At 36.8% G+C, this 11,985-nt stretch overlaps 1 pseudogene; it reads right to left on the bottom strand.

Moving 5' to 3' along the window:
• Positions 1 to 2,546: 2,546 nt before the first annotated feature.
• LOC148580464 (uncharacterized) lies at positions 2,547 to 9,189 on the bottom strand (annotated as a pseudogene).
• Between the last annotated feature and the right edge of the window lie 2,796 nt (positions 9,190 to 11,985).

Raw genomic sequence — 11,985 nt, 5'->3', positions numbered from 1 at the left:
TCATTCCACATTCTTCCATGCTCTTGGTGGAGTCCTGGCCATGAACCTGAGCTGAGACTGGGTCACCCTCTTCACTGGGCTTGGCAGAACCGTTGGAGTTGTTGGGGCTGGTGCAGAAGCAGTCTGTGAATGATTCACTTTGGTCCTTTTCGAAGCAGCTTGTGATTGTTGGGAGCTTACAGCTGGCTTCCTCTTTGGGTGTGAGCGTGGTTTGTTCTTGTTGCCCTTTTGCTTCCTACTTCCACTCTCAGCAGCCTTACCAGAATCTGTCTTGGCAGATAGTTTGGAATTTTTTCTGACACCTTGCCATTTTCTCCCCTTTGAAGTAGAAGTAGCAACATTGTTAACGTGGGCACAAAATAGATGGGGAGATAATTCAATAACCAAAACAACCAAAGACACAAGTAAGTACAAGAATAAATACAGAATGACATATTGTTACAGTTGGGTTTGGAGTGACTTTGCGCTTCTTTGGACAACTCCTTTTGTTATGGCCAGAGCACAAACAATAAGAATACTTTTGTTGTTGCCCTTCACGAGATAGTCCAGTTCTAGTAGCTTGCTCATCAGCACTTCGTGCCCTCTTCTTCTCTGGCCTCCCAATGGATTTTCTATAAGTTGGAGGCAACACATCCTCGAACTGAGTTCTGTCCCAAAGGTTTGGCCCATTAACTGGGTAAACAACATGCTGGTAGCAGGAGATGTATGCAGCCTTTTTGTAGTAGTCAGCATCATAGGTTTCCACATTGAAACACATTTTTCTTATACATGTCATTGCATGTGCACAAGGAATTTTAGACAGTTGAAACTTCCTACATAAGCACTCATGATGCTTAAGATCAACCACAAATTTTTTCTTACCCCTCTGGAAGCTATCCACCTCATATCTATCACGTCCAGCATACACACTCACCCAATTCCCACTTAGTTTGGCCTGTTTTTCTACCTTAATCCTAATTCGGGGTAACACATCTCTGTTGTAAGGCATTATTCTATCCCTATTGTCAGCACAACGTTTCATTATGTAAACCCGGGTATCCTCTAGCATAGTTACTATTGGCTTCTCCCTAGCCTCAACCAGAACAGAATTAAAAACTTCACACATATTGTTAACTAAAGTATCACACCTAGGTCTACACTCAAACCTGTGATGACACCAGTACTTTGTTGGAATCTCCATTAGATAGTTGTATGCTCCCTGATCCACCTTCTGTATCTCACTCATCCTCCTTTCCCATTCTTGAAGATAAGTTTCCTTGGTAGCATTCCACATCATTAGCTTCAACTGGATTCCTAGATATCTCTTCTTGAAATTTGCATAAAGATGTCTGATACAAAACCTATGGTCGACTCCAGGCAGAATCTCCTCAAAAGTTGGCACCAATTCCTGTTTTGAATATACAAAAAGAATGAGCATAGATTGTTAAATGCTAACTAGAACACTTGTAATTAACTATCAAACAAAGAAAACACATGTACCTTCTGTTGGTTAGATATGAAGGTGCAGGTCCTGATTTTGTCAACTCCCAGGTCATCACATAGGTGCTGGAGAAACCATGTCCATGAGTCCTTGGTTTTAGCTTCCACAACTGCATATGCTATCGGCAGGATTTGATCATTTGGGTCCCAACCCATTGCAGTCAGGAGCCAACCTCTATAAGGTGTTTTCAGAAAATAGCCATCCAACCCAATCATTGGCCTACAAGCCATAAAACTCCTCCTACAAGCTTCCAACATCACATAGATCCTCTCAAACCTGGGTCTTAAATCTACCCCTGACATTGGTCTTTCAGAAGCAAACTCAGGAGGCCTCTGGACTTTCAAATGCATTGATGACCTAGGGTTGGTCTTCAGCAACTCATGACAGTAGTCATACAACCTTCTGTACTGCTCCACATATGTCCCTTGTAACTCATCCAGAGCAAACTGTCTGACCCTGGAGGCCTTAGATTTGGTCAACTCTACATTTCACTTTGTGTATGCTTTCCTCATTAATGTGGTTAACTTAATCTTTGGGTTCTCAGCAATTTTGTTCAAAAAAATCTTACTCAACCACTTTGCATGCATGATTCCAATCTTCAACTCCCTAGAACAATTGTGCTTGTTGTTGCAACTCTTCAACTACCAACTTTGCTCATACTTCATCTTTCCACAATATGCGTACCACTCACATCCCTCCACACATTCCACTTTAACCCTCTTCAAATCCACCTTTGTAAATCTCAGCACCCTGCCACTACTGATAGCATTTGCAGTGGCACAGTGTTTGAACTCCTCCCTTGACACATACAAAGTTCCCACCTCCCAAGTGTATTCACTCATGTTCTTCAATGACCTGTGTATGGGATACCTCTTTCCCGTGTCATCCTCATCATTACTAAATGGAGTATCTAGGAACTCCTCACTGTTATAACCTGTATCCTCATCATCAAATCCCCCTACAACGTTTTCCTTACCAAGATTTCGTGCAGCTGGTTATGATGATTGACCATGAGACTGATTGGGTGTAGACTCTTTTTCCTGCTCTTCTATGATGTTCACATCAACTAAGCCTTCAGCTCCCTCCCTCTCATTATCACTGTCACCAAAATCAAGACTACCAAGGCTGTGAGTTGATGCATTTCCAGTAATCGAATCAGAAGTCCATGAACTTTCACTCCCCCTGGGTTCATAGTCATCATCTTCAGATGTCTCACTCCCCTCCTCCTCTTCTTCAACAGCATCATCACTCTTAACAACCTCACATGATCCCTCACTCATAGACCCAACCTCTTCCACTTCAGTAGGCCCATCAGTAGCTGCCTTTGACCCAACACCAGGGCCTTCATACACAACAATTGGGACAGGCCCAGCTTGATCACCTTCTTCAGCAAGAGTAGTAATTTGCCCAGGTTGTACAATTTCTCCCACCTCACTTGTCTTGTGAACAACATAAACCTCAACCATGTCATCCTTTACCCCAATTCTTGCCATATCCATTGCATCTTTGTCGTTTTTAAGCATGGTCAATCCTTCCTCTAACCCAGCATTCACAGCTTTATACCACATCGCAGTAATCTCCTTCTTCAAATACCCCTGTCTACTCACTATTTCATACGCCTCAATCAAACTCCATTCATCCTCATCACAATAGTCTACAATGGACGTCTCCCCACCCACTCCTTCAAGCAAAAACATCCCCTGGTCATAAATTTTAACACTAAAATGACTCATCTCTTCCGCTACTGTTCCTATTACACAAACTATAAAACAACGGTAATCAATGTGCAGGGCAGAAACACAAGTTCAAAAGATTCTACTTACATCAACAACCCCAAACCCTAACAGCAATAACATTGCAATCGCAGAAACCCTATGCATTAACATCTTTACTTGCATGAACTATTCCAGTCAAACAAAAATCAAACATACATTGCACATAACTTTTTGCTCTGTTCCGTTTCAAAGTTTTTAGTACCACCAAGACGGGGCAAAGCTCTCGTGTGTAGGGAACACCAAAGCACCAACTCGCTTCAATCCGTCTTCTTACTTTGTACTCAAGCGCAAAGAACAGAGGAGAAATAATCAATCAGGTTCAGTAAGTGTGGGTCGAATGTGAAGTGTTTTGTTTTCCTTATGCAAAGCGTTTCGTACAGTAAAAGAAAATATTACGTGCGAAGTGAACCCTGCATCAATACCAACGTTTGGGGTTACTAACGTCTCGCGTCCACATAGGCATCTCCGTTAGTGTTCCGTGAGTGGAATTAACGGTGGGGTAACATTGAATCAATTTTCTAACGTTGGGGACAAAAATAGGACGAATGAAACGCTAGGGACAATTTTAGGACATACCCCAAACGTTGGGGACAAAAACAATACTTTACTCTTATATTTAATAAAATAATTTCTGAAATTAAAATTTTTAACAAATAAATTAAATTGGAATTGGCTTATAATAGATTTTCCAAAAGCTCTAGGTCTTACAATTTATCTTAACTTCCTCATAGAACTTTTTCTCCCAAGTCAGGAGCTGTTGCAACATGGAAGAATGGGCAATTTTCTATGGAAGTCAGCTAGCTTGTAGGTTGTCCAGTGCATCTTTTCATCCAGAAGACAGCTTAATCACCACCACACAAAAAAAAACAACCATCGTCAAAATATATACATTAGATAACTCAGAGAAATAGTTCAATTAATTGTACTACTCAAATGAAACATGGTTACCAAGTTACAGCACATATAATTTTAATTAGAAGAAAAACATAAAAAAGCTATAAAACTCCATTATAAGTCATCATGCACCACCATATCAACAAAGAAACTCAATCAGTAGACTCACAGTGACTATTCTCTATGCATAGCGGAATATAGGATTTAGAGTATATGGAATAAAACCAATTTCAAACACAGAAGACGCTGGGAAGTAAGGGATAATAGGATTTATAGGCATATGGGAAAAGAACTAATTTCTACTCCAATAACTTAAACAAAAAAAAAACTCTACTCCAAAATAGGGAAGAAGATGTTGTGAAGTAGAGAGAAATAGGATTTATAGATATGGATAAGAATTTGGATGGCAGAATACCTGTGAAATAGGCAAAGATACAATATGATTTAGAAGATATGAAGCAAGTTCCGATCTTCAATGAAAATTTGTATTCACCCACATCAAGGGAAAGAGGGTTATGAGCTTGAGAAAAAGATCACCCTTTCAACTCCGTGGGAGGGAAAAACATAGATGAAAGATGAAGATGCACGACCCTATAATAATATAGAACCAACGAGTCTTAAAATTTAAAAAAACTAAAAATAAAATTACCAAAATTTAAAAAAAATAAAGAAACAAAATATGTATTTATAAAATAAATACTCAAGAAAATAAAAACAAAAAAAAAATAGAGAATGAGAGGAATAACAAAATAAAAGATTGTAAGAAAACACATCAAGATTTTCCAAAATACAAATTACAAACACTAATAGCTGAAATTGTACCCTATAAAGACATTAACTTGTTTCTAATGAATGGCATGTAGATCTTAATAATTAATAGTTATTAAACTGCTTATCTGTTAACAAAATTTCTATGAAGAGCCATGTCCAGTTTGACACTGCGTACAAAGATATCATAGAAATAAATAATCATTCACTAAAAATTAGTTATAAAATAAATAAAGAAAAGGAAAACAAAACAAAATTGAAAAGAATAAGATAATCATTGGATATGCATTGTTACTTAGTTTCTTTAAAAGAAATTGAAACAAACAATTAGAACTCCGATAAATGCATATTTTAAAATATAAAGACCTACAACAGGCACTATACTGAAGAACTCTTTCTTCCATACTATTTTTTCTAACAAACAAAACTAAATATGACAAATTATAACCACAAAAAAAAAATCGTATCTAAAATCAATCATACTTATAAAAATATCATTTTTTGAGAGATTATACTTTGATGATGATTTTCTTCCCAAGATAAATTTCTTGAAACATTTTCCAAGACTTTTTCATTTTTCTGTTACAATAAACATTAGTACTTTACAAAACATAAAGTAAGCATCAAAATGGGCAAGAAGCCAAGAAGCATATATAACTTAGCCTCAGTCACATGAAAAGTAGCGGTGCTTAAACTATTCCAAATTATAAAACACAAAATAAGAAGATAAAAAAATCTAATTACCATAAACCATCAAATAAGAAAGAAAGAAACAAATTACAAATAGCCATTTGCCATTTTGATATCTAATTTTCAGAATAGGAATTCAATATTGGAAGGCATTATCATTTGTAAAAATGTATAGTTTAAGATTATTTAATTTAAGAAAAATATATAGCAATAGAAATAATTTAAGAAATAACTACAAAGAATTATTTAATTGCCATGTTGTGTGGGAAAAAGTTTTTAGGTGAATAATATTCAGTGAAAAGAGAATAGCATATCAGCAATAAAATGAAAATGAAGAAAGCACTCAGTGACCTCTTTGGTTTCTTAGGGTCTTTGACACATTTTTTCTTCCTGATTTTTCTATCACATTTGGCGACTGCCATTCCTTTCTTATTTACGGCAAGCCTGACAATACAACACAAAAATCACGAAATAGCACACAAAACACCTAAATCCAAATATCCAACACCTTAAAATTCAGATCAACTCGTTATCTTTATAGCTTTTGATCCCAGATATGGAGAACCCTAAACCCTAATTATTTTGTCTAATTCACACTAAAACACGAGTCAGATCAGAAAAGAAAATAGAGTAACCGACAAAGAAATAAAAAATAATGATACTTACTTGGCATCACCTCTGTTGAATTTGCCTTTCCATTTTACACCTTTTGACGATGGGAGCTGTAATTAATGCAACCAAGTTAGTTTTCTTTACATAAAATCGAATGAAACAACAAACATTTAAAAAAAATGGCGGCGGTTGACAATAAATATGAACCAGAAGTTGAAAAGAGGGGTTGAGAATCTAGGTTTGGGAGAGAGACCGAAAGAAACAGAGAATCTAGTCCGAAGAGAGAAAGAGAGCAGACTATCATTGAGAGAATAGACAGTGATAAACCCCAATTTTATGATTTATTTTGTACTTAATTGGGAGATTTTATCACATTTTCTCACATTTATTCAATGAAATAGCATGGTTTTGCAATTCTCCCTTGATTTGTGCTTAAATGTGAAAACATGCTTTTTAGGCCCTTAAATTGGTGATTTTAATTCACTTTAATTCCATTCGATGCCTTGATGTGTTTGTTGAGTGATTTTAGGTTCATAAGGCAGGTATTAGATGGAAGAAGTGAGGAAAAAAGCATGCAAAGTGGGAGAACTCATGAAGAGATGAAGGAACCGTAAAGCTGTCAATCCTGACTTCTTCGCACTCAATCGACCATAACTTGAGCTACAGAGATCCAAATGAGGCAGTTCTAGTTGCGTTGGAAAGCTAATATCTGGAGCTTCAAAATCATATAAATTTTGACATAATTGCCTGATGTATAAGGGTGCGCACACGCACTGTACGTGTGCGCACCGATGGAGCATGTGGTTCACTAAAGTGAAATCGTGGCCAGCATTTTTGTAGCTCATTTTGGGCCCAATCCAACTCATTTCTGATGCTATTTCATGTAGAATTCAAGCTTGGGCAAGGGGGAGCAATTGTTTATAGTTTTGGCATCATGTAGGTTAGTTTCTAGAGAGAGAAGCTCCCTCTTCTCTCTAGAATTAGGGTTCTTAGGATATTTCCATCTTAGATCTAGGTCAATTTTCATGTTCTCATCTTGTTTCTTCTACAATTTCATGTTTCTACTACTCTATTCTTCTTAGTTCTCTTGTCAATTTTACTTTTATGTCTCTTTTATGTTTATGAATGCTCATGTTGGATTTTGTTTACATTGAATGAAATTTAATGTTTGATGTTCTCTTTATTGATGATTTGAGTTGTTGATTTACTTTCCTTACAATTGGTAGTTGGTAGATTTATTATTCTTGTATTCTTACCATGCTTTCCTTTTATGCCTTCTAAGTGTTTGACAAAATGCTTGGTTGGGCTTTAGAGTAAATTTTGAGCATTCTTGGCTTGGAAAGAGTAATTGGGGCAATCTTGAGTCATTAATACCCAATTTAGATTGGTGATCTAGAGTTGTTAGTTAATATCATTTTCAATGACTCTAATATCTTGCTAATTCAATTAGTGGGTAGATTAGGACTTTTGACTTGAGATTAACTAGTCTTGTTTGACTTTCTCTAATGGAAGATAATTTACACCTTCTTCCAACATTGGGATGACGAAATAAGATAAATTCTTGTTAAGTATTGTTATGTTTAATGACTAGCATAGAAAGCCTATGATCTCAAACCTTGCCATGAATGTCTCTCTTTATTAATTGCTTTCTTTAGTTACTTGATTGATTTATTCTTCTTGTCATTTAATTCTTGCTCATTTATTTTCTTGCCAAAAATATAAAATCAAAACCCCTTTGTTCTTCATAGTCAATAATTGACCACTTCATTGCAATTCCTTGTGAGACGACCCAGAGTCTAAATACTTCGGTTAATTTTCATTGGGGTTTGTACTTGTGACAATACCATATTTTAATTTGATGTGAAAGTTGTTTGCTGGTTTGGAGCTATGCTTACAATGAAGTAATTCCTTTCTTTAGGAAGAAAATCTAGACCGACAATAATTCTTGTATCAGCCAGACTTGAAGAGAAACACGAACTGAAAGGAGGAAAACAGGGTTGAAGGGTTAGGGTTTGGGAGTGAGGGCAACATAACAAGAGAGAAAGCGAGAGAGTGAACAAGAAAGTGTTTCACGCAGTTAATGGTATAAGGCAAGGAAGGATTGAGCATCTCTTTTTTTTCTCGTTTCCATTTCCCTTTTATTTTTCTTTTTTAATTTAAAAAAAAAAGAGGATACCACGTGGGTTTAAAACCCAATAAAATTTTCATGAAGAATCATGCCCAATTTGATACAAAGTGCAAAGATAATATGGAAATAAATAACCATTCATTGAAAATCAATCAAATAAAGAAATAAAGAAAAGAAAAACAAAACAAAACAAAATAAAAAAGAAAAGAAAACTTAATAAAGCAATTGTCTCAATGAAACCAAACTTTTTACAGCAATTCGTAAAGGAGGATTAGAAGTAAATATGTGCTTTCAATTATCATCAAAATAATATAAAATTTAAAGACTTATTTAATGTCATTAATCTTTTAAAAACAACTAACATTCAAAATACTTTTTCGGACCAAATTAAAGATTTACTCCAAATTAAGCAAATAAATAAATGTAAAAGAGAGAAAGAAATGCTACTTTCAAAGAATAAATATCCACATCATTATATTATTGCTATAGCATTACATATTATATTAAAGCACCGCTAGGGAGACAATGAAATATGTATACAATGTATACAATGGGCCTTTTATTGGATCCAATTAATATTAATAGAAAGAATTAACCCATTAATAACCCTAATCCTATTTTGGCTGTTTAGTTTAACATACCACACAATTTCTTGTAATTACACTTTTTACCCAAATCACATATCCCTTTTGTCTCGTCCTTTTTTCCCACCCCCACAACCAAACCCTTCCTATCTTTGAACACTGCAGTAACGGCGTATAACCCAAACCCTCTCAAACCTTGCTCACACCCAATCCATTTTGCAACCGACAAAATTCACCCATCAACCCATTAATCCTCATCGTTGGTGTAAAGAACGGCGCCCTCTTGGTCGTGATAACCCCGCCGTCTCTGCATCGGAGCAGCTGGGCGAGACGCCGGCGATCGCGAACGCCTTCAAGGAGCCGTCACCCAAGAACCGTGAAGCAGCCGACTTCTCCTCGTGCGGACGCTTTCATCTCCTACCATCGAACCAGCGGACCAGGGAAGAAACCCCCACCTGCTCGTCAACGAACAGTTCACCGGAGACTCAAAGAACATCACCCCTATAAGAATCATAATCATCCAATGTAAGTGGGTTTTGTTGTTCATTTTTGGATTGATAATCGCTGTTGCATGTTTGAATGTATATATATGTTGTTGATTAAATCACTGATGACCCATGGTGAGAAAGTTGTGGTTGCTGTTTATTATGGCAGAGACTGTGGAGTATGTAGTTAGCTTAGGGTCTTCATATGCTTGTTGATTTAAGTTTGGCGCGGGAAAGGTCAGAAATATTTGGGATCGTGATTATATAGTAGTCAATTTTAAATCTTTTTTGTCCCTTTCCGTGTGGACCATGTGAATGCAACATGACGTATACTGGCAACCCATTATTGAAAATTGGTTAACAATTGTTGGATGGTCACTTTAACAGTATATTGGATGGTTATTCTTCAATTTTTTATTCTATTATCGTTAATTTTTACTTATTGCTGTGTTTCTATTGCCACTGCATGCAAAGAATTAGCTGAAAATTGTTGATATTGGTTTGTGATAAAGTTAATCAAATTTTCATAACATGCCTGGATAGTTAGATTTAAATTCCCTGACGACAAAATTGTATTTAGGACACTCTAACAAGGTATTATATGCTGTATGGATCTAAGGATAGGTTTGATGCACTTGAGGTGCAACTTGTGTGGTATGCTGTTCTGTGTAAAGTAAATGTGATTATGGGTTAATTTATTGTATTTTACATCAGTTTCTAATATTGCCATCATTGTTAATAGAATTGGATGGTCGCCTTGATAGGGAATTAGATGGTTGGATTACGTATTTGATCCTATGTATTCATGATTCAGTTTTTTAATCTCATTTAGGGATGGTGGCAAGAGGGAAATTGTGAGGTTTGATCTTTATATGAAATAGGCTATAATCTTTATGGCCTGAATACATATGTATGATATTGTTGTGCCGTGTAGCGTCCAATGATTTAGTTTTCATCAATTGCAATGTAATATAATGCTATTATTTACCTTATTTGGCTGCAGTTTTCCAGCCTTTTTCTGTAAGACTTTACGACTCAGGTTGCCAGCTAAATATTGTGTGGGTAAATTAGCACGGTGCTCGACCAAACTAATCCCTAAACCGGCCGACGACACACTCAGATGGGTAAAAAGGTATCCCATTGGTTAGATGAATAATTGAACATACCTGGTGATTTTTTAGGAAAATTTGCTGATCCTTTTTTGTTTTGGTCAACAGAAACTAGTTGAGACGCGATGCTCACCCTGCTACATTAACAACTTATTTACCTATTTCGAACGACATAATGAGTAGGCTAAGTTAGCGGAGATTGAGGCCATTGGATTTGACTACTTGCGCCGGGTACCACAATGGCATGTGAAGCAAAGCATCATGCTCCAATTAGCCAGGGCCTTTGACGTGGAGACAAACACTCTGAGGGTCGACACCGGGGATATTCGCATTACCGCCGAACTTATCGGCAATGTATTCGGCATACCTTCGCAAGGTGAGTGTAAATTATGTAAGTTGTAAAAATCCCGGTTCATGGTTATGCTTTTTCCCATGTTGAGATGTACTGATCGTGGTAAACTGTTTCGTTTCGTGCAGGTGACCCAATACCGGTATATTAGAAAAAAATGAATCGTATTTGGCAATAAAGATGGAATTTCAGAAGAAAACTACAACCCAGTTGCGGGACTTTCTCTTTGCCTGTCCGATGGAGACTGAGCAAGAAAGGCTGAGCTTTAGAAGATATTTTATCATGATTGTTTTGAAGATGTTTCTTAACCCTACAAGCCAGCAGACTGTTTCTCCATGGCACCTCCCTCCGATATTGGACGTATCTAACCCAAGAAGATTTCACTGGCCATATCAGATATTAAAGTGGCTGCGAGATGCGATTCGGAAATTCCAAGACGAGAACCGGGAAACATGCGGCGGGTGCATGTTTGTGTTGCTGGTATTGCAAATAAATTACGTAACTTTAATAACGTTCTATGGCTTTTTGTTTAGGTCCTAATATTCAATTTACTTGTGTATAGGTTTTGTACTTTCACCGCTTAAAGCATGGTCCGTTGCATGCATGTCATGTACTCGAGCCTTGGATTGTTGAATGGACCACTAATGAACTTGACAAGAAGGCCAACCATGTTATCTCACAGGTACAAACTCTACTAATCTCTTTTTAACAATACAGTGGAACACAGATGCAAATGGAGGTTCACGGTGATGTTTTTCATCTATTTGTTGTCCCATGCTGAACACACAGGGTTGCATAGTCAACAATGAAAGAAAACAGAAAAAAAGGAGAAAACAGACTCCTAATGAAGCAGTTATCGAGAAGGGAAGGAGTAAAAGGCCCTGCAGGGACGCTGACCAATCACCGAATACCGAAGGCAGTACTACATCTCAGCCAATCAATAAGGAGTCGGATAAGGTGATCTACTTTATATATGATATATTGTGCACTCATTTAATTGGATCCTTACTTATCCGATCGGATGGTTGATTCTTACCGTGTATTTTGTGTTCACAATTTTTTAAAATTACTTCAGTATGTAGCTGCATGGTTGGTTTTGATGTATGGTGTT

This window comes from Arachis ipaensis, chromosome B10 (genome assembly GCF_059453495.1).
Source record: "Arachis ipaensis isolate K30076 ecotype BB chromosome B10, ASM5945349v1, whole genome shotgun sequence".
Classification (NCBI taxonomy): Eukaryota; Viridiplantae; Streptophyta; class Magnoliopsida; order Fabales; family Fabaceae; genus Arachis; species Arachis ipaensis.
This window is presented reverse-complemented; position numbering and strand designations above follow the sequence as displayed.